Below are 23,947 nucleotides of genomic sequence, written 5' to 3'. Positions count from 1 at the left end.
ATCTTAGTGCTGAACCTTCTGCAGAAGGGCAGTGTCATCTCTCCTGCATGTAAAGGTGCTTCTCAAGTGATAATTACAGAGAAGTCAAACACTACAGCCGACTACAGCCAACTACTTGTATACACGTACACAAAAGTAGCCTGTTACTCTTCTGTTTCAGCATGCTTAGATGTTTGGTTCTAAACTTAGCAAAAGAAAAAATATCCTGAGGTCAAAGAGACCAAGAAACTTAATTTTACATTACACAGAAAAGAGGGTTTTGACACATATTTATGAAACTCTAAATTTAGATCCAGGCTCTTAATGCACTCTGCAGAGCTGAATAGGAAAGTCAAAGGGTTGAAAACTATACAAATAGTCAAGGAAAACCAGATCCTTCATGTACGTGTATTAGGTGGCAGCTACCAGCCCTGACCCTTTAAAGCCCCAGCATTTCTAAGACACCACTTACACAAACGGACCTAATCCTTAAGCAATCTTTTTGTATCCTCATGCTGAATCATGGGAAGATATTCCACACTCATGCTCTCACCTGTGCAAGGTACCAGGAAAAGGGCCTACAGACCTAAAAGTATGTTCTTTATCAATGTAATTAGATATATTACTTCTCCCCAGACACTTTCCCTGTCTTGTATCTCTAGACCATATGGAAGCAATAAACACTATTCTCATCTCCCATGAGCAGCAGCTTTAACCAGCAAGTCCTTTTGCAATCTGCCAACACCATAATGTCTGGGTTTTGTTTTTAATCTGTAGCAGATCATTATCAGTAAAAGCTGTGAAATACTGGAATTCCCTTCCTCAGCCTATGCAGGAATGTCAGGGCTTGGTTTTCTGCTGATCCCACAGAAGATCCATTTTTCTATGCAGGTGTTTGCTGAGAAAGATGGTTAATGGAAGTACATGAGGGTACCCGCACATTCAACACTTCATCATTACACTGAATATTGACTTACTCTTCCAACAGCGTTTTAGGCTCCACATGCACACTCAGGGAAATGCAGTAAAAGATCATAATAAGTAAATGTGTATGTATATACATTAATGGAAAAGTATTTTTAATTACAGCCTTTAATGTTGTTGGGGTAACATGAATTGCCTTTTGAAAAAGTCTTTTGGACAATAATGGAAAACAGATTAACATGTGCTTTCTTGTGCAGGAGAAGCTAATGTGCTCTTACATTGGAAAGAACTCATGCACACAATGTTTTGAATTAATAATAAATAATAGACATTAGTTACTGAATTGAACCATCATTCCTTGGGCAAATAAGGATCCAAAATGTGCAGGGAGTAGCCAGAAGATGACACTGGGCAGGTTAACATAAACCTACAGCAACACTTTTGATCTCTTTAGTTGCAAAATGTCTTGTTTTAGACTCCAGCCCCAGAATACTTGTTAACTCAGTTATGGAAATGACAGTATTTCACATGGAAAAGATGTTCCTAAGACCATGCAAGCAACCCCACTGTGTATGTGTAACACAGGGATGAGAGCATCCTAAGGCACCAAAAAAAGAAAGATGCTTCCCAGCATTTTACAAATATTTTAAGCCAGGATAGTTTAAGGATCCTCTTTATATAAGCTTATGCATTCATGCTGAATTTATGTGGGAATGCCTCAGGTTATATGGAGCCAGTAAATGATGTCTGGATTATGTCACATGCCTCCCAGATCAGAGCTGGGATGTCCCACCCCAACACGCATCCTACAGCTTAAGCAAACCCAGTTTCCACTTGCTTCTCTGTAGGCTTTGGAGACCAATAAGATCACTGGAGTGCCAGGTATCAGCCAAAGGTCTCAAGAACTGCAGAACCTAAGAAGAGCAAAGGGCTCAGAAGCACTAAACCCTTGGACCAGGAGAGGAAGAAAATAAAATGGAGAAAATATGATGATTCTGATGCAGAATTGATGAGTGGGAAGGGGCAAAAGAGTGAGGGATCCATCACAAGACCCTCAGCCACCTTTAAAGATCTTGGAGGCCAGTCAAGGGAGCCAAGAGCAGGGAAACGGATAGAGACAGCAGAGCGAGAGAAGGAACAGAGGGATGTCCTAGGCCAAAGGACCCACAGGAGATGGGACCAAGAGCAGTAAAGCAGAGGAATACCCCGGACCAGCGGAAAGCTCTGTGGCTGCCACTAGAACAGGCTGAAACAGAGGATGGTGCTTGAAAACGAGGTGGAAGGACTCAGGAGAATCCTGTATTTAAAACGGACATAAGTATTAATAGGGGTATTTGTATGCTGTTCCGGCTGGGGTCAGGATTTAAGAGCTCTATTACAGCACTGGTATACGCAGTCAATTACAAAAGAAAGCAACCGAGGATATAGAATGCCATAAAAGTGACATTTCTGCCCTTCAGCATGCACAGATAATTCTGACTGAATCCAGCAGAAGTGTCAAACTGTAGCCAAGGGCAAAACTGTCCCTTTGTCCTTGTATCCAGACACACCAGCTGACTGATCCTGAACTCCCCTTTCCCTCATATGTATTTTCTACCTAGCTTTTCCACATAGAATCTGTCTCTGCACACTTAAAAAAGATGTAACATCCCCCCCCAAATTCAAACAAAACAGCCCCAGCCTAGCAGTGGAGGTTAATGCTGCAACCATGTTACCTTTAAGTAAAGTAATGAATTAAATTACTCTACATTCTTTCCTAGCACAAGTGTCAACAGCATTCAGAAGAATCTTCAAAAGGAATCCAGTCTTTTCATTTTAAAAGCTCAACTACCACATCAGTGGCTGGCACTCAGCAGTCTAAAATCACTTACTTGAGAAAGTCTCTAATAGCTACATTCACTGTTTGCTCAGCAGAAGTATTTATTATGAAATAAATTACAGTTCTCACACCTTTTATGCACTCGCAGAAGCAACTTGCATTGATTTATTGTTTACAAAGCACCGTGTCAAATTCAAACCTGCAAGGTACAAGGAAACACCACTTTGGCTCACTGTGTTAGTCCCACACAGGTCATTTTTGAGGTATTCACCATTTGCTCATTTTCAGCCCTTCCTATTTCAGTATTTCTCTTTATTTCAATGGAACTACTTGACAGGCAAAACACCATCTTGTCCTGAGGGTTTTCACTGAAAATCTGGTGGGAACCCTGAAGGGAACAATGGTCAAGTTCAGCAAATCTGTAGTTATGGACCGACCCAAAACTTCCGACCAAAGTCATTTTATGGGAACTAAACTCACTTATAAGAGACACAGACCTGGTGATTATACCTTTAACTTTCTGCATTCCTGAAGCAACGCATGACTTGGCCTCCTGTGGGTGCCTGGATTCCTCCATCACCCAAAGGCTGAAGGCAAGAGGAAGAACCCCAAAGTTCTCACTTTCTTCAGATGCGTACAGAGGGTAACTAGTCACATGAACACCTTTTGCTAAAATACACTGATATTTATGGTGATTTACAGTAGATTTCTACATTGCAACTCAACAGTATTCAGGGTTTGTCAAGGGTGATAGTTTCTTAACATTAAAACAGATCATGCAAAAAAGAGCTCTTTTCAGGAACAACTATTCCTACCCTCTGTTTTCTCATTCCACAGATAATACAATCATTTATCTGATCTAATTCCTGGTAAGATCTGTGTCAGACGAAAAGTTATCATATAAGCAAGACAGCTCTACAGTCTTGTTCTAAGTTTCAACACTTCGAGGCTAAGGAATTTAGGCAATTCAATTTTAAGCCCAAGCATTTGGAATTACAGAATAACCATCACCAAGTAAAAAGAACCTGAACTGTTGAAACAGCATGACCATGAAATATGCTATTATTTCTTCTCTTGCTAGTGTGTTTCAAGTGAAAACCAAACCCCACTAAAAGCTATACATTTTACAAGGTAGAAGCTTTTACCAGCCATGAAAGAGCCCTCAAAGCTCCCATACCATCTATAAAACAGGAGTTTAAACAAGAACACCCCACTTTTCAATTCAATTACTGATGGGAAATGAACCATTTTCCTTTTAAGATCAAGGTAAGTGATTTCGGTTTGAGCAGCATAACAAGCAAGCAAATTCAAGAATTGGTAATATGGAAGCAGCTCAGTTCTTCTAAATACAATCCAATCACATAAAAACCCTAAACACCATGAAGCTCTTCACTTGCAAGCGAGAAGAATCTGAACTTCATGATTAAAATCCAGTTCATCCAACTCCTTCATTTAGATCCCAGCTTAAAGAGGCAGAAACAACTCCTTTTTTATTAACATGACAAGCGAATGGTTTGCCAAATCTCATGGCTACAGCCCCCTAAACATTGAAACTTACTGAACCTTGAAGGAAACTGCTGTTGGATTCTTTATACATGGAAGAACTGAAAAATACAGATGACACTTGTGAAATTGCAGTCAGTGGTGGGGCCAAGAAACCTCACTAGTGGGGCAGATGAGTATTCTGGTCTGGCAAAAACCAAACACCATTTCTTCCCACACATTTGTTTTCTTTACAAACATGTCTAAGTTTCCTGGTCAGAGTAAAGGGGCTATGGAGCCACTGGGGCTTGTTAAAACGTTCTAATTACCAAAACATTTAGGCAGGCAATTTCAACCTAAAAGCAGACATTATCAGCTCCTGTGCAGTTATGGTTAAGTAAGGAAAAAACATAAATCCTACTTGTAACATCAGTAGGGTAAAACTAACCTGTCTCACGACATGTATCTGTGATTGTCACGGAGCAGATTTTGGCCAGACCAGGCAAACATTTTACCCTTTCTAAATTACAGGCAGCGTAACCTAGGACTTTGCTAGCACAAGGCAAAATGTGAAGAGCTATTTGGGACATTTTCAGGGGAAAGAACAGAATGGGGGCCAAAACATTGGGGGGGGGTGGGGCAAAAAGCAGCGCACTGAATTCTCTCAAGTTTCAAGGCAGTTTCTATCAGGGAAGGTTCCTGGGTCTAGGAAGTGATTTCAAATCACTGAACAACACTAAAATTGCCCGCAGCCCAGCGATCGCAGCATTCACTCAGGGCACAAGAGCGTGCCAGCATCTGAATAGCCTATTTTCGTTTTTCTTTAAGCAAAACAGAAGCATGACAAATTTGCTCCCCAAATTCAAGACTCTTTTGAAGCTCTGCTGGTGATGCCCTCATCTAATCCCTGCACCTCAGTGACCATGCCAAGGTGCCCTTGCTGCTGGCTTGCATAGTTTCCAGGAAAGAAAGAACCACACAAGCTCTTAGAATTTTTCCATTAGAAACCAATATACTCCCCTCCCCCCCCAATTTTCTTGCACCTTGTAACTATCACTATACCCATAGTTTAGGTATTTTTAGAATTCATAATGATTCTAATGCAACAAACATCTAATAGATAAATCCGCTGTTACTGCTAATACAACCTCCAAAACTAAGAGACACAAAGGTTGTACAGAGAAAGAAGTTATTTCCACACAACCAGTATGGCACGTCAAAGGGCAAGAACTCACACTTTTTACTACTAAGTTTTTAAATCTACTTTTCAAATTGCAAGAGCTATAGGTTAATATTTTCTTTCACAGGAACCCTCTAAGGATCTTCAGATCAGATAATCCTTTTTCCAATGTCATATAAATCCAGGTCTCTTGTAAAAGAATTCCTCTGTTCGGGGATTCATAAATCCAACAACTTTAGTAATGAATTGGGTGTCTCCTTTCCTAGGAACTCAACTGAAGAAAAAAATCTTCTCTCTGCTAAGCAGCAAAACACTAAAGGCTTTAAATTGAGAGATCAAAGAAAGGCTGGCTTCAGGTGCTCAGCGATTACCCAGTACGTCACTGGTATTAATCTGGGGACTGGTTACATGTCCACTGTACAGTGTCCAGACCCCTTTCTGCAGTTATCCTATACTAAATCAAGTTCCTCCTGTAGCAAAAAGGAGCCTCAATGCCAACTATTTCAGGATTTGGGGGTTTTTATTTGAATTAATTCTTGTTTCCCCTCATTTCTAGCCCTGTATCCATGCAGAGCTCTGCATACAGATTCAAGCTGAAAAACTATATCAAGCCTCATGCAAAGATCTCTCATTAAGCACACTAGGTTAGTACCAGAATCAAGCAGTTGCACCAGCTGCAAGTATGATCTTCCAATAAACGATGTCCTAAGCGCTTGAAAGATGTCAAGTGATCATCAAATATTGATAAAGGTTAAAGAAACTGCTTATAAAGCCCAAGATATTGAGCAATACTTGGACAATACAAGACAAGATTTATCTCGATCGTTAGAAGAAAAAGATCCTATAGAATAAAATATTTTTCAGTCCATAGGAAAACTGTTTTCCAAGAAAACCTGCTCAGCACTTTGTTCTTCTCTTTCATGCTTAAGTCAGGATTTCAAGGATAAGCTAAGAAAATTATGTCTGCAATTACAAAGTTTTAAACACAATAGAAATCAGCTTTTTTTGCAGTGATACACCAGAGAGTAGAGTTTCTAAAGATCAGCAGTGTTGTCTTAATCATTTCTACAGAGAGAAGTTGATATGAGTGACAGTAATTCATATGCTCAATAAAATTTAAAGAGGAAAAATAAGAACACTATATAATAGGTAACATCAACTTATGGAACCCCAAAGCTGTTAATTCCCATAGTGTTACACATACATGACCCTGGCTCACTTTGAAAATATGAAGAAGAAAGCCTAAAGTAAGCAGCTGGAATAAAGAAAAGGCACACTGGTAGCCCAATATCTGGTACACCTTTGTTACATGATGACAATACCATTTTCTTATTGTGGCACATATTTACATATATTGTACCACAGCCAGTATGAATCTTAGCTGCCCATACTGCTCTATCTCCCATTTAAACGCCCCTTACTCAGCTTTCTTTGTGTTTTCATTGTGCTTTTCTCTCCACAAGAACAGGTCTCTTGTGAACTTCATGTCCAGCCACCATGCTGTCCATTACAGACAGGAAAAGAACTGCAGTGAAACCTTTTTCTCCTAGTCTCATGATCAAACATGTCTTCTTCCACAATGCATTTTTACTTTACCCTGCAAAAGCCCTGTGAGTAGTGTTAAAATCAGTAATTAGGAGTGTTCAGATGTGCATCATTCTGGGTTTCCTCCCACCTCAGACCACTGGTGACAACCCTCTGGGCCACAGAGGACTTCAAAGAAGTTTGCTGAAACATGAATTTCTGCACCTGAAATTTGCAGAATAACCTTGTCTAGACAGACCTAAAACTTGGTTTCCACTAACTGCCGAGGGAGCTGGTGAGAAGTCTGCAACCTCAGAGCTGTGGGCTCCTGCTCCTCCTTGTTCTACTACTGGCAGGCAGAGAGGAGTTCAAATCAATCCTGCAATTGAATTCTGCTGTAATCATCCTGACCTGCCTTTAGAGACTACTGAAAAAAGAACTTTCTGATATTTAATTTTTGATGTATTTATGCCCAAATCCCACCTGCATCAATGTCCTGTGGTTGAGACACTCCACCAGCATCAGTACAAAGCCACCAGGTTTGCAGGACTAAGTCCTCAGGGTGAGGATCAAGATCTCCAGGTTCAGGTTATGCTCAATATTCATGCTCAGAGGAACAGATTTAGACAAACAAACATTTCCAGCTGCCTTCCTGGCCGCTGCCCATCTGCACTGTGCTGTGCCCTGGGTAGCAGCAGTCGCTGCCTGATCCAATACTGCCTGCTCTGAGGTTTTTCTAACAATGGAAGATGACACAGATGCAGCAAACTCTCCATTTCCTAGTGGCTTCTGTTACAAATTGAAAGAGCTTGCTGCAATTCCCCTCTCCTGACTTCAGCTGATTCAATAACACACCAGAATTTAAACACAGACACCCTTCCCTTTCCCTCACTTGCACACAAAGCATATCAAAAGCACGGAATTACTCCTGACTTGGCCTTGAGCAGCCAACATGATGTCAATTTTACATGTTTTATAAAGCTACAGCATGTAGAAAGCGACTCAAATGCAGGTCATATCAAGCATGTGACCCACAGAGCAATCAAAGACTGCCTGAAACTGTCATTCAAGGTTCAATCATCTTCTTGCAGAAAAATGAAACATCTGTGGCCCGGAGAATTAAGTTATGTATTGCATAATTCATCTGGTGTCTGCCACAGCAGCCATTTTAATGCTCTAGTGATAAACATGTTTGATTATTTTTGTTTTGTTTCCTGTTGTCTCCATGGTATTTCTATTTATCTACCCATAGTACAACGCACAATGGAGATAACAAATATACAGAGCAGTGCTACAGTCGGCTGATAAGATGTGGGAAATCGACAGCATTACTAATCACATTAAGGCAGTGTCGTTATTAAACCTGAGGTTCCCTGTAACTGTACTCACTTTGGTTCTTTTGGGTACACTCTGTAGTTAGATTCAATGATGAAATCACAATTTCCCAAGGATCCAGGATGAGCTTCAGAGGTCTTTCTAACAGAAAGCTGTTCTCCTCATACACAAAGCAAGTCTCCCATGTTCTCCATTCCTTCAGTTCTTTTTGCTCCTGACAAAAGCAGGAGGGACATGCAGCTCCTACCAGACAATGCGTAGGATCATTTTCTGTTCCCTTATTCCATTAGTGGGTTTGTGGTCCACATTGTGAGAAACCCTAATCCAAAACATCCTTTGCAAGTCATTTTGGGCAGTCATTATTTTATAAATGGTAGCTTAGTTCAATTCAGTGCCAAACTTGTAAAGCCTAAAACCTTCTCACCTGCCATGAACCTCCCTGACTTTCAGAACATGTCCCTGCAGAGCAGGTGGGAATTTTAAAGCTCTGAACCCATACCCTGCTCTCTGGGTGTTTATTCCTTTTGCCAGAAGTTGACAATTTCTGCAGTCTCCTCACAGACCTTTAGACATCAGTTAATGTGTTAAACAATTAAACAGAGCCGCTATCGTTTGTGCCAAATTTAACTGACTTGGTTGATAGCAGCTTACTCCAAAAAGGTTCTGCACACTGGCCTGATGGAAGCAAGCGTCAGCCTCTGAAGTGGTGGAGTCAGACGTATTCTTATCCATTTTCATGATTTGGAGTCTATAGGATTCCCACAGTGAGCAAAATCCTCACTGTAAAGCAGCAAGTCAGCACTACTGCAGAACCTGATTTGGCAGGACCAGAGGTTTACCTGGCACCCTGAGAGCTCACACGCTGTTTCCTGTGATGCTCCACATGGAGGCGAGTCAGTGGATAAAACAACACATCCTCCCTTAAGCCCATATCCAAATAAAGCACTGCTTCCTATCGATTGTTCCTAAAAGTTGTTTAGACAATATCTATTGTAATAATATAAGCTGTCCCATCTGTGGTTTGTATCTGCCCCCCATTGCTACTTCCTCCCTCAATATTTCCACTCTCTTATCCCCTAAATGTCATCTCTTCACCTCCCAGCCCACAGATGGAAACATGGATTATGGATGCTTTCCAGGAACACATACGTGGCTGATCAAGTAGCAAGAGAGAGGCAACTGCTGCTCCCTCAACCTGCACCCAAACTGTCTTTCCTATCCATTCCCAATTCCTACAAGATTCACCAGAGCTCCCTGTGCTGGGGGTTTCTAATGCCATTAATTACTGCTGAAGACAATCATCAGCTTCCAAGTTAATTTAGGAGAGGAACTGACGAACTGCAAACTGATCACTGGCAGTAGAACAGACCACAAGCTCATGGAAGCTTCATTTCCTTAGGAAGCCGGGCTAAGGGCTGTGGTCATGCAGTGCTGCTGCTGGCTCCATGTACAGAGACACACAAAACAGGCTGCTCTGCTCCCTCTGCACCAGAGCACAACTTGCCAGGTTTTGTTTTACTTGAAAAAGATGTCCATGAAAGCATAAAGTGAGAAATTCCTTCAAGACCATGTCACATAAGCTGTTTTATAACTGTTTCTTCAAATAAATAATAATAGATAGTTTGGCACTTTTGATACAGCACCTGCAATAATTTACTTAGCTTTACTGATGGAGTTAAAATAGATCATTTATTCAAAATTAGAAACCTTAATTGCAGGCATCTGAGGTGTCATTCTTTTTTATCAGAATGGCAGTGCTTCAAACTGTGAAGAATCAGCAGGAAGAATTGTCTGTGCTTTGATTAAAGATCCTCTAAAAATACACACAAATATTATAACTCCATAATGTCACTAAAGTCACAATGTGTAAAATCAGTACAAATACCTTGTCAAGGTCAGGGGGGTTCTGGATGCTATTTTTTGTTCTTACAATCACCATGTCCCACCTGAAAAAGTACTTCAGGTTTTGAACAGTTCAACCCCTGAAATGAATAATATTCTTCCCTCATTCTACTTCAATGCTAAACTCATGTATTTCTGTATGTTTGTTTTCTTTAAACCAAAAATAACCTCAGAAATTGGACACTGTTCCAGATTTTTACTATAGCAACACACATATTCCAGATTCATCTTTAGGAGTTTCTTTCCGGAGACACTCAGCATCTCTTCTTCTCCTTAACTACAGAAAGAGCTAAGGAGCTTAGGAATTAGGTATCTATTCATTTCTCCCCCTACTTCTTCTGTATCTCTGTCCACCACAGGAATTACCCAGAAAATGCTTTCCTCTATCTCACCTCAGTCTGCGTTCAGTGAAACAGATTTAAGTCAGTTTGAAAATAAAACAGCACAGTAAGCAATTTCATGTACAGGTGTCACTCCACAAGCATGTAACAAGGGAAAATTACTGTTTACCACCACAGAAATGACAGACCTTCAGCTGCTACCTTGTGGAGAACAGTAATTTTCCAGTGGCCTGAACATGTATTAAGGTAAATATAACAGACTAAAGAAGAGAAATCCATACTTGTTTCAATCTCAGCTGAAAAGCTCAAGCTCTCTAAATTATTTGTCCCTTCTACCTGGTCTGACTTTTAACTGGTACTATGGAACATAAGACAACATCCTATGTGGCCTTTTGAAGGATTTACTGGCATGAAACAAGATAAATATGTCCAATAGGCCAATAATCTCCAATTTACTATTTCTTACCAAGCTACTCCCAAGCACATTTACTGACAGGCTCCAAATACTATAATATCCTGCTTCCCTGCACTGTCAAATGCACCTATAGAATCTGGTCCGATGATGGACAACAAAAAGGCAATATTTAGCGACGGAATCTGGGTAAAAGCAACTGATTTTTGCCTTTGCCTTTACCTGTGTAAAGGACACATACATCATGCAAAAGAAAAGCTAAACGTGACTCTGCAATCACACAGCATTGACGTGGGAGATGCATTTGGGGAATGCTTTAGATGCTTTGGGCTTTAGAAGTGAATACAGGTGAAGTGCCAGTTCTCTGCTGGCTACTCAAGCAAGTATTTCCTCCTGGCTATTGAAGAAAACAGCATTACAAGTCTCTGATAAAGGCAAATAATGTTCTTCTATCCAATAAATGGACTGAAAATAGCATAAAACATGATGACAGATGTGTCTGGTGTACAGTTTGAGTAGGTTCCCATGAGCTATGCTGAATATTAACAACCAGGATGATTGCTGTCTTTCTAATCATGCATCCAATTACCAATATGGCTTTCTCTCTTCCCAATTTGTTCCAGCTTTGCTCTGAGTGGAAACACGACTTCTGTCAGACTGCACTCGTGTCACCATTGTGCAGTTTCAGTTTATAGCTATCAATAGCATGAATCTTGCTGACCTGAGTGACAAAGCTGCAAACTAAAAAAAAAGGCAGAAAGAAACAAAGCAGGGCACCAGAGATCACAGACTGGAGAAAACAGACTGGAGGAAGAAGCAAAGGCAGCTATTGCCTAAATCTGCACAACCAGCACCACTTCATTATTACTTAAGGGAAACTGATGCCTGAGACACAGAGCAACCTGCTTGTCTTCAGATGAAAACGTTGCCTTCCTCTCCCTTCCTGCTCTCAATCCAGTGGGGCCCTCAGGAGTTTTGCTTGGTCGAGAAGCTGGCTGCTGTGCTGGTGTGAATCAGTGCAGCTCCACCAGCAGAGTATCTGGTGTATTTTAGTTTTACATCTTCGCTGAGCGTATGAAGCTGTTCAATTCTTTTCTAACTCAAGCCTCCCGTTGGATGGGATTAGGAGAGATGCTCACTAATATGACTGACAGATTGCCTATCTACACAGAATCTAAACTAGATTGATATTAGAGAGCAAAATGACTTTAAACAATCCTTTGTGGTAAACCCCAACAACAGTGGGCACTACTGTAAGCCCTTGGAGGACAACAGCGCAGTTGTTTCTAATTTAACCTTTTACAATTTTATTTGTAGAACCACTTTTCAAATTCCCTATTTCCCTTTCAACAGTTGTTTAGCCTTTAAAATACTGCTGAAGTAAAACAGCTTCGGGCTTGACTAATACTGTAGCCTGTGGTATGGAGCTATTTGATTATGCTGTTTCAACAGTTAATATAACAGGATCAGTGTTTCTACAGAATGGGAGTTGGAATGGGAAGTAACAGTTTTCTGTTGCTAATGAAAATTCCTCAACATTTCTAAGATTCAAAAGACAGACTAATGTCAGAAGCCTCTTCAGTGGATGACAACCATCCTTCCTAAATGTAACTAACAGCTGTAGCAGAGAAAGGAGGTCAGATGAACCTTTTGGATTTGCCTGTTTTTTCATGGAGCTCTACTCCATTAACCAATGGGTCTTAGAGCCACAAAACCAACATTTGCTTAATGACCAAATTCACGCTGTTTAGACCTTTAATGGCCAAACCTCATTCTCTGGTGAGTCCCTGAGCTCAGGAAATATAAGGATAAGCCCATAACAACATCAGATGTCACCCCTCCACCTTGCTCCCCTCTCCCTCCTGCTGCAGCATCCACATTTCTCCACGGGTGACACCCTCTGCCCGGCTCCATGGTCTCACCTGCAAGACCTGGTGAGCCAGGATGATCTGTGCCTGTCGAGCTGGACACACAGGCAGTGTGGGGACCTGCATACTGGGCTCTGTGCTTGATGGGACACGCTGGGAAGACAGAGTCTTTGCAAAGATGCAGCTTCCCTGTCCTGAATTTATTGGGCTCGGTTGAGTACACAGCTGGAGCATGAACTTGCACACAGGCACAGCCACAGAGCAGGGGAATGTCCCCTTCTCCCCTAAGTTTGTGCCATCAGTTCTGGCACTGTATGTGTAAAAGTTTTAAACTTTCCAAATAAAGCCTATCTAGTCTTGTGCTGTTTTCTTGAGGCTTAGCTCCTTTTATGGCATTAAGTAGTAAATCAGTAATTCAGGGATCCTTACTTCGCTGCTGAAGTGTTATACAAACAGAGAGGATGGGGCCAGACTCGCTGGCCCCTCGCTGCACACAGCTCTGCCTCCTCCTCCCTGCCCTGCCTTCACTTGCAGGTTGTTGTAGTGCATCATCTCTCCAAGCCATGGGCTGAAGCATGAAACAAGAGTTTATTAGATATTATACCAGAAATAAGACCAGCCTGCTGTCACACATGCAAAAAAGGCGCAGAAGGGTCTGTTCTATATGGGCAGGATGCACGAATACATTGTAAAGGCCACACATCTAATCCAGGGACTATTTATCTTGGTTCCCAGAAATGAGGTCTTCCATGGGCCCTGGACATGTAGCCTGTTTTAGAGTATCTGATACACCTAACCTTACTGTAGTACCAATATTGTGCAGGTAGAAAAATCAAAGGGAATGGGAATTAACTAGGAAAAAAGTGTGTGTGGAAAGGTAAAAAAAGTTTAGTTAATACAGCAACAAAGCATCAGAAATAAAAGTCAGGCTCATCTCCCATACATTACACAGGAGGACTCTTAAATACCGACCTGGGTGGGAGCTGGCGTGTGCCTGGCACGTCTCACCACTGCCAGCGAAGTGCCTGGCGCTGTGCCGCCGCCTCGCTGATGGCGTGGGGGTGACAAAAATCAATCCAGCGGGCAGCAAGACAAGTAAGTCATCGGTATGACAACTCAAATATGGTTCTGATCAATAATAGAAAACTAACTCGCACTCGTTTGCCAAGAAAATAGATTATTTAATCAGAGTACAGACAGATAGAGCTGTTACGTAATCAAAGAAAGCTCACTCTGCTATATTTAGTGGGCACTGTCTTGCAGTGAAGAGGGCAAGAGTACACCATTATCAGCTACAAGCCCTTGCTGAAATGGTTTTCTGATGAGTTAAGCTGGTCCGACATACTTAACATCAAGATGTTGTATATTTAAAACTGCAAGGAGCATGGCAGTATGAAAGCAATGAATAGGGAAAAGACAGGAAAGTCACTGCTGTCCTATGGATAGTTATCCAACAGGGTTAAAAAGATCAAGTCCCAGCTAAAACTTATACATCAGGGGATCTACAACAGTGATTTCTAAACTTTTTAATTTTCAGACTACCTGGAGTTTTCCATCAAATGATGAAACAGTAGTATAGCACGTTTACAGTTTATGACTGGTTGCCTTTCACGGTTATTTCTGTGATCTCTTAGCAATAACCAGTGGAATTGCAGGAATTTGCAGAACACACAGAAAATCACTGATCTAGACCATCGACACAGAGCTCACTTAATACTTCTGCAGCCTGACTGGCCACACTGTGCGTAGCTAAGAGCCTTCCACCATTTCTGAATCCACAGTATCTTAATTAGAAGCTCAAAGAAATGTCTGTCCATGGACCGTCCCCCAGATGTGAACAACACTGCCATCAACACGATCGTCTTTCCTTCCCTCCAGCTTCCCCATAAACAATAAAACACTAGGGGAAAAGTGCAGTCAATTCTGAAGTCAAGCACCTCTAGCTTTTATGGTTTTAGGTATGGAAAAATTCAAGTAAGGCATCAGAAAAACCAACAGTTAAACTAAAGGCTGGTTTATAGCTTTCACAAAAGTGAAAGAAACTTCCCTGTTCCTCACAGGAACATGAATAAAAAGAATGTTTAGTAGAATAGCCAGTGATTAATACTGGTAACTACCATTTCTTGCATTGTTTTAGGTACCAAAACCAACAAGCAACCATACTCACTGGTATCTGCATCAGGTTTATAGAGCTGTTTCATACAGTGAGGGTGTCTGGCTGCAACTGCCCTCTGAGATGCTGAATGCAAAGAAGTCACGGAAGATGGTGATTCTGCAAGGTCAGGTTTTTAGGGTCTATTTTTCCCTGGGATGTGCATTTCAGACATTTACAACATGCAGACAAAAACTTCTTAGCGATCATGGCATTTCAGAAAGATAAGAAAATGAACAGTATGAACTGAAATCAAAGACTGCTGCTTCAGTGTGCAGATACCTTAAAGATCCCTCAAGTGTTTAGGAAAGTTAGAGGGGAAAGAAAGCACTATGCCCATTAAAATAATAATAATAAAAGCTGGCTCCAAATGTTAACAATTTAATAGCTATGGGATCTAAAGTACTGTAAATGACTAATGTATGCAGCAACTGTATTCGCAACCGCGTACAAAACAAAGCCCTTAAAAGTAGATAGCTCTAGAAAAAAAGGGATAAACTGTTTTATAACGTAAGCTCTGAAGCACATGACATTGAGAATGTCTCTGTATTATCTTCCTTTTGTGACTGGCAACAAGAACATCTCCTTGATTTGCTAAGATGATGAAAGACCATAATGCATGATTTGGGAGCTCCAGATACCTGCATGATTAGAACAATGCTGTATCTTTATTGATGCTGTACCTTTACCAGTGTTTGAGAAGGAGTCATGATGAGTGAATTTTTTCTCTCTGCACAAAAAGTCACACCATATATTAAGGCAGTCACCCATACGTAAAGCCAAGGCAAGACTGCTGATGAATGTAAGTGACAACAAACTGGAGTAACTACCAAACTCTGCTGATTATTCACTATGTGCCCCTTTGTGCACCTATTTCTTGCCAGCAGTATTCAAACCCACAACTTTAATCCTTACCCGCTTGCTGTGACTACAGTTCTACTTTTAATAAACTATCAGCATTTCCCCCAAATAATTAATGAAATAGGAGCATAGAAGTCAATTCATTCACCCATGTCTTGTAAACAAACACTAATGTGCTGTTTATTTTATTCAACTAAAAGAGGCTTATGTACACAGAACTGAGTAGCCCCCCGTTACGGGTTCAAGTTCCTTGTTAAAAAAGGACTTTTCTGCCTCAATCTGTGCATGATGTGGGTAAGACCAGAGCACCAGAGGGTGGGCCCCACCAGCAGGACAGCCTGAGCCTGGAGTGAGAACAGGGAAACACTTCCTTCTCCAAACATGCCCACATGGAGATCATCACTTATCTTCCTAAACAAACAGCAGCACAGGTCGCTCCTTCTTGACCCTTGGTATGCACTTCCCACTGCCACCAGATAATGAACAATGCCCTTCAGGCTCAGTGGCAGGGGCTCTGGACACCTATTTATCAAGCAGGGGTTGAAAGGAGAAGTCATAGATAGCAGCAGTCTTCTGGCCCTCACTTCCTTTGTGGATTGCCTGCTATTGAGCTAAACCCAGCAGCTTTATTAGCTAAAGCTTACAGTGTATTTTCTATCATCAAAGCCAGAAATTCTGTTAAGTAATGCTTCCATTCAATTTGCTCACGATGCTCTCTGCTGATGAATGTATCTGATTTCATGTAAATATGATTAAATAAATCAGACAATGCCAGGCTGTTATCAGTCTCAAGAGGTTCTAGCTCAGGACGGGAATATACTTGCCCCTGATAGAGGGTTAACTAACATACAAGGGGGTTAGAGGAATTCATTTGCTTAAACAAAAATACTGTCTGTACCTATCATGCCTACTAAGCAGAACAAAGGCACTAACTATTGATAAGGAAAAGCAGACACCTGGTTCTATTGATAAGGAAAAGCAGATGCCTGATTCTACTGATAAGCAGCTATTGATAAGGAAAAGCAGATGCCTGATAAGGGGGAGAAGCAGATGGTTTATGGGTGGGACACCAACCAAACCCTACGGCCATAAGTGAAGACTAAAAGGTGAAAAGTTTAATAAGAGGAAGACTCATTTACTTCATCTTGAGACCCCTGCCCATGACCAGAGGGGGGCACTGCGCAGGCACAAAGAACGTTCTAGCTCATTATAAGAAGCGGGGATAGATACTAAATATGTATAGGCATATCGAGTAATCTTATGCATATGTATACCTTAAGAGAATAAATGTAGAGGGAAAAACCACCCTGGGTGTGCATAATTTGGAGGAACTATCCCCATGCACCTCAGTGCTGAATAAAAAGCATACCTACAACTTTAATGAGTTGTGGAGTCAATCTGCGTATCACCCCAATAAAAACAACTTGAACTAAGCCTTGTGCATTCCGGATTTTCATTACCTTCTTAACCTCAAAAACCCTCTGGTTGCCTCCTTAGTTTTGTTAACATGGGTCTAATGTCAGAATTACAGATTTTGAATAACCTGCTACAAATTCAAAGGCTTTTGTAGAATGTGAGAACTGAAGAGGAAGAGAAATGAAACAGAGAAATAAGGATGGAAACATTCCTGCAAAGTATCTTGACTTATTTGGAGCTCACAGCTCTCAGCACACAGAGGGATCAGGTAGCAGGAAACTGAGTGCTGTGGCTGACATTTTTAGATACCAGAAATCAAAAGGAACAACTCTGAAATCCAGGCCATTTATAATCAGCTGTCTACACATGATGTTACAGGTCTAATCTGAAGTAGTCCAAATACTACACCTTCATCTGCTGTGCAGAAGTTCACGTTACACCATTCTCTTTGAGAAAGAAAACAACATCAGCCAAAGAATACAGTGATCCCATGCCACGTATCCTTGTAAAACTAAAAAGACTTTATAAAAAAGGTATCAGTTGAAAAGCAGCATGATTAAGAAAAGGAACTGTGTCTTCAAGTAACAATGCCACCCCCCTCTGTTGTTCCCCACCAAACTCTCATTCTGGAACTAGTAAAATGATTCCTGTAGATGACAGTTACCACCTCCAACACAACTATCCAACAGAAACTGGTTTCTAACTTCCAGGAACTAGGGAACGATATGCAAAGGACAGGATTGTTTTGCCTGACTGTGACTTACTCTCCATGAAATTAGCTTCCGACAAGACCACCAAAACCCCCTCTTCCCTTCTACAACAGGTTGGCAGTCACTTTCTCTTCATGTTAGGTGCACCTCTGGACAGGAGGCACGAATTTTACACCTTTATAATAAGCTCCCAGTCCTCTTCTCCTGCAGCCCTTTGGCACAGGGTGAAGGATCTCCCAGGCTACGCACTTCTGTGATGAAACACATCTGGAACTGCAGTCCAGGGATGGAGCTCTTCCTGCCCTTGGAACAACTGCTGCCACTAAGGCAATGCTGAGTTTGCACTTAACGAAGAGATTAAGGCTCATCCACACCCTGAAAGGAGCTTTGTTGCAAACAAATTCTGCATATGAAATGGCAGACAATGAAGCAGCTGAATGCTGAGACAGAGAGTGTTGGTATCTTCAGCAAGTTAGGGACAACGCTGAACAACTCAGCTTTAAGTAGAACATTATTTTCTCTGGTATCATTCACAGAAGCTCCTGTTTAATTAAAACTAAGCTGCTTAAGCCACTGAACTGGCAAACAGCTCTACCAAATGCCTTGTCAGTCGTTAGCATTCAAATAGGAGGAGTTTGTTGTCACACTCAGATGGCAAGTTGCAATGCTAATAATGCACATTTCCCTATTGGCTCCACAAATCCAAACCAACTCAGGACTGCAAAGTTATTAAAAGTGCTACTGTATGTTACTGAGGAATACTTCCTTACCAGCACCTTCAGAGACACCTATATTATGCAACCTGCTGCAATTTACCTACTTCAACTTCTGCCCTGGAAATGTAAGCCATTCAAGTCATTTACTTGCATTTTTAGAAGTACAACATGTATTAATTCCTACTATGAGTCCCAAGTTTAAAAGCAAGTCCAGACAGAGACTCCTGATTCAGATCCTGTATATCTCAATATCAATACTGATACATGGATTGACTCCACAACTCGTTAAAGTTGTAAAGTAGGCATGCTTTTCATTCAGCCCTGGGACGCATGGGGATAATTCCTCAAAGTCATGCGTACCTCAGTGTTGTTTCCCTCTACATTTATTCTCTAAAGATATATATATTCATAAGGTTGCACCATACGCCTATACATATTCATGTCCTATCCTCGCTTCGTATTATAATGAGCTAGAAGGTCCTTTGCGCCTGTGCAGTGCCCCCTCTGGTCATGGGCAGGGGTCTCGAGACAAAGTAAATGAGTCTTCCTCCTGTGGGTAGGGGTCTCAAGATGAAGTAAATGAGTCTTCCTCTTCTTAAACTTTTCACCTTTTAGTCTTCACTTATGGCCTTAGGGTTTGGTTGGTGTCCCACCCATAAACCATCTGCTTCTCCCCCTTATCAGTAGATTCAGGCGCCTGCTTTTCCTTATCAATAGGTGCTTATCAGTAGAATCAGGCGTCTGCTTTTCCTTGTCAATAGAACCAGGTGTCTGCTTTTCCTTATCAATAGTTAGTGCCTTTGTTCTGCTTAGTAGGCATGGGAGGTACAGACAATACTTTTGTTTAAGCAAGTGAATTCCTCTAACTCCCTTGTACAACCCCCCTGTACATTGGTCAACCCTCTGCATCAATACTTATAATTAAAAATCTTAGGGCAGTTGCTTATCACTAAGATTTGGGTCAAGACTAGGACCATGAGGCAGAGGCATCTCTGGAATTCAGGTTGGGAGACTTCTCTGCAGCCTTTATTCCCCTCCCCCTAATGTGAAGGACAACAACAAGGAACTGGAAACAGTTAAACACACTGAAATTGTTGATCCTCTTACTTCCTGTGAGTCATGCTCCTCAACTCTACCACTATGCATATAAAAAATCTGCTACAACTCATTAAACAAATATTTCCACTTTGGCTCAGTGAAAGCAGAAGTCTCCCACATTAAAGCACCACACAGGTAAAACAATGAAAAATGCTGTAATGATTAGAGCTGTCCACTCCAGTGAGTGCCCATGCTATGGGGTAGTCAGTGGTAATAACAGCATTATTACTATGACTGATGCTGAATGCATCTTTTTTCCTTTGGTGTAGTCTCCAGGAAAAAAGACTATTTCCATTCATCACAGAATGACCTAATGGATGGCACTGTTCAAATGAATGGTCAGCAAATGCATTTTATGTGCTTCTATTTATGTACATTTGTTTTTACAGGCTACAATGCAAGCATCAGAACAGCACTTCCACTTTTCTATCCAAGGACTGAAAGACTAGCCACATGAATAAAGTCTTGCCTTACCCCATGTGCCCTTTCTCCATATGGCAAAACTGAGTCATCAGCCTTGTTTTAGGTAGTGTGCTTGACACAACACAAATAAGATGTAGGGCTAATTACAAGCACAGCCCATGAAAACAGGAGAGTCCTTTACATTAGACAGGCTTAAACCGAACTTTCTATCAAAATACAGTGCTTTTTTATATAAGTTAATAGATGCCTAGATCTACTGAATGAAATGATGGTATCTCTACATTTAGTAACGAGCCTTGAAAACCTTAATCTCGTGAGTCAGTAATAATGGTGGAGGAAGTAAAGACAATCTTGAGTCTATAATCAATAAGACAAGCTGCTTAAAGGACTTCATCTGAAACAAATGTGTAAATGTCTCACCAAAGCAGAGATGCTGATATATGATTAAAAAGTGTAAATGTACTTCTGTGGTGTCAGTGAAGAACAACTTGCATTTCTCATTCGCAGGGGCTCAAGGCAAATGGTTTAACATCACCAGAGTACAAAGTCCTCGCTAAGTCTTTCTTTCGAATGCCATTAACACCTCTGCATGTTCCATGTCCCATCTCATTCTCTCCTCTCTCCGGCTTACACCAGCTCCATCACAATTTAAATACATCAGACTCCTTCTCCATTATCAAAGTTAAACCTACAAATGCTGCAGTCTTCTCTAGACAAAATCCTGCCAAGATCAGTCCTGGCTGTGACATACTCTGCTACCAAAAAGAACCAGGTATGAAAAACAGAGCCAACCTTTAAAGGATTTTGAGAGCAATATTCCTCCAGATAACACATAAGGACTTGTAGTGTTAATAAGTAAAGGGATGGTTTAGAAAAGCTGATGAACAGCACAGAGGCACTAACTGCAGCAAAGCAGAGCTGTCTTTATCAGGATTGCAGAAGAGCAAAAAGTCCAGACACTAACTCAAGGTAGGTGAATAAGCAGCTTTACAACAGCTGAAATTCAGCATTGACAAACACGTGCTAATGCCTTGAAGAGTCATAACTTGGAATACTTATCTGCACTGCTGGGCTAGACACTTCTCACTAGGTAAATAGGGTGATGGACTAGTAAGAACATTCACACCAAATAGAGCAAAATCCCCGCAGATAGATTATCCATGATTCATGACATAAGCAAATAAATGATACAATCTGGAAGAACATTCCTATGGCAAATTAATTTACAATGATGAATTACAAAGCTAATTTAATCCCCCCCCCCCTCTTTTTGCACAGCTATCCTACCAGCATGGGCCGTTATCAGAGATCAGGCAGTAGACAAGACAGTGTTATTTTATCCACTACAGAATAACAGCATCATCATTGATCAAGTAGCCTCAAAAATTCCCATTATTAGCAAAAGAGGGAAAATACATCACAGATAAATTGGGGAGTCAAATTCCAAGTTATTCTGATACATTTTCCAGTGCTGGAGCATCTGGAATCTTTCCTGCCATGTCTGTATTAGTCTACAGGGAAATTAACTGCTACACAGTTGGTAACGAAGGGGTTAATTCCGACTGCTGTCGAATGCCCCAAGTCTGTGCTCTGTTCATCAGAGCATTAAATCTGAAAGCTCCAGAGAGTAGTGCAGCCGTGCTGCAAGGGCTATGTTATAAAGTTCTGCATTAAAAATTCATATCGTAGGCTTGCCACAGTACTCTGCTCTGGCTGAAAGGAGAGCTGGCGGGGAAATATTAGACACCCCACTGTCTTTCTGGCAATTGGAGACATTCCTCAACAAACAGCACCTCAGGAAGGGAATGAAAGGGCAAACAAACCGTGAAACAAATCAATGAGTTCAATTATCTCTCTCTCTCTCAGAAAGGAAACTTTTCATTTTTAAGGCTGTTTCATGAAATCTTTTAATGATGGCCCTGAACAAGGATGCTGGGCACTCTGGCTGCAAACCCGGCTGCTTGGCAGTGCTCTGTGCTTGTTCTACATGAGACAGAGCTTCCCAAACACAGAGAGTGAAACACAGAGCAGGGTACAGGAGCCCCTCTGCAGAACAACTCCACTGACCCTTTACGTTCCCATGACCATGTGGGATAGCAGGCTGTAGGAATTGTTCCTGCTTTCCCTGAAGTATCTCCAGCAAAGAGAGAATTTAGATTTATTAAGCTGGTTAGTTACTCCCTGGTTAAGTTATGCACCCCCTCACTACTGGTTAAGGCTGTGTGCATTTCACAGCAATTTATGGCAACCCAACTGGTAGACGACACGGTTCACAACGATGGCAATGGGTGTTACGTTTTTATGAAAGCCATATGTGCCCCTCAGGTTATCTGCCTGCTATAACCACTGTGTTCAGGCAGGTTAATAATCCACATACCACAAATGGGGAAACACACAGGAAATGAAACATCAGTAAATACAATTTCTTGAGGAAACCATGCAAAGAAAGTCACCCGTTTCACAATCCTCCCCTGCAACTCTGCTTAGCACCAGCTGTAACAGAAAGATTCAATTTCTTAGTGATGAGTTTTGAATCAAAGGAGGGAAAAGGAAGAAAATGTAAGCCACTGGACAAAAGTTGCTGTAGCACTCCCTCTGCATTTTTTTTCACAGATACGTGTATGTGTGTGTGTGTGAATATATATGCTTGTTAGTATAGCTGGAAAGCAGACTGACTTCATCCCAGCAATCCAGGTTACGAGTGGTTCAACCGCAGGACTTCATCCAGGAGGAGGTGTAGGAGGGCAGGTTTATCATCCAGCGAGTGCAGTCCACAGGGAACTGAAGAGATTTATGCCTGGTAGCCAGCACAAAACAAATCAAGTCCAGGCTAGCCTAAAACCCCTCACAAATAAAAAATTGTACTGGGGGCAGGAAAAAAAAAATACACTGTTCAGTTGATAGTTCATTAGTTTGAGGGAAAGAATGAAGACAGGCTGTATAGTTGGTGATCATGAGCAACCAAAGATCATCCATTACAAGGCACTGAAACACTGCTGCAGAACATTGGTAACTCTAAGGCAGTGCGTCAGTCAAATTTGATTTTTGTTCAAAATCTGTGACTAACAGGCATTTAAAACTTGCAAGCAAGATTCAATCAGCTAGGGTTTATTCTGGGCACTAAGAAGCTGTATCTAAGCAAAATAAGGGAAGAAGTAGTCCTTTCTTCTATCCAAAGCTATTGCTTAGCTTTGATCCTTGCTGTAACACTGATCACATCGCTGATGAACCTCCCTGTGACTCAGTTTCCCAACCTGTTACAGAAATGGGAGGCAAGGCTGCCACAGGCACAGAATTGCAGCCTTTGCCATGATCTACTCCTGCAGAAACACACCAGGTAGATGGTAAGGATTAATAATATCAGGTTTACAGGATTGTAAATGCATTTGTTTGTTCAAAGCTTTACATGAATGCTAATGAAGTTATTAACAGGCCTGCATGTTGTCTACGCCTTTTCTTGGGTTTAGTGCCTGCACCATCCTGCCTTGCCCCTTCTGCTCCATGGGCTGGCCAACATCCTTCTTTCCCAAATCCCTGACTTAGTGCCCAGTCCTGTTTGCTAGCTCCTTATGTTTGGGATTCTCAGCTTCTTATTCAAAGATATTCTTTTAAAAAACTTATTCAGTGAAGCATATCTTCTAAAGAATGAAATCAAGATAAGGAGATTCAATTTCATCACATGAGAATCTGCGACACAAAACTGCAATGCCACATGGTACTATTGTCTGTTAACTGAGATCAGAGGACATGTAAATGAGACAATATTTCTTGGGTCTCATTAAGTGATGTCTCCAGGGTGATCAGA

General features: G+C 41.3%; 1 protein-coding gene across 9 annotated transcripts in view; it reads right to left on the bottom strand.

Annotated features, from left to right (window-relative positions):
- Positions 1-23,947, bottom strand: part of CUX1 (cut like homeobox 1) — a 270,373-nt gene that overhangs the window by 98,241 nt on the left and 148,185 nt on the right. The window lies entirely within an intron of this gene.

Source organism: Neopsephotus bourkii, unplaced genomic scaffold (genome assembly GCF_033783945.1).
Source record: "Neopsephotus bourkii isolate Nb327-2 ecotype Australia unplaced genomic scaffold, CSIRO-AGI_Nbou_v1 NB_804, whole genome shotgun sequence".
Classification (NCBI taxonomy): Eukaryota; Metazoa; Chordata; class Aves; order Psittaciformes; family Psittacidae; genus Neopsephotus; species Neopsephotus bourkii.
The sequence above is the reverse complement of the archived record's forward strand: the minus strand, read 5'-3'. Positions and strand labels throughout refer to the sequence as shown.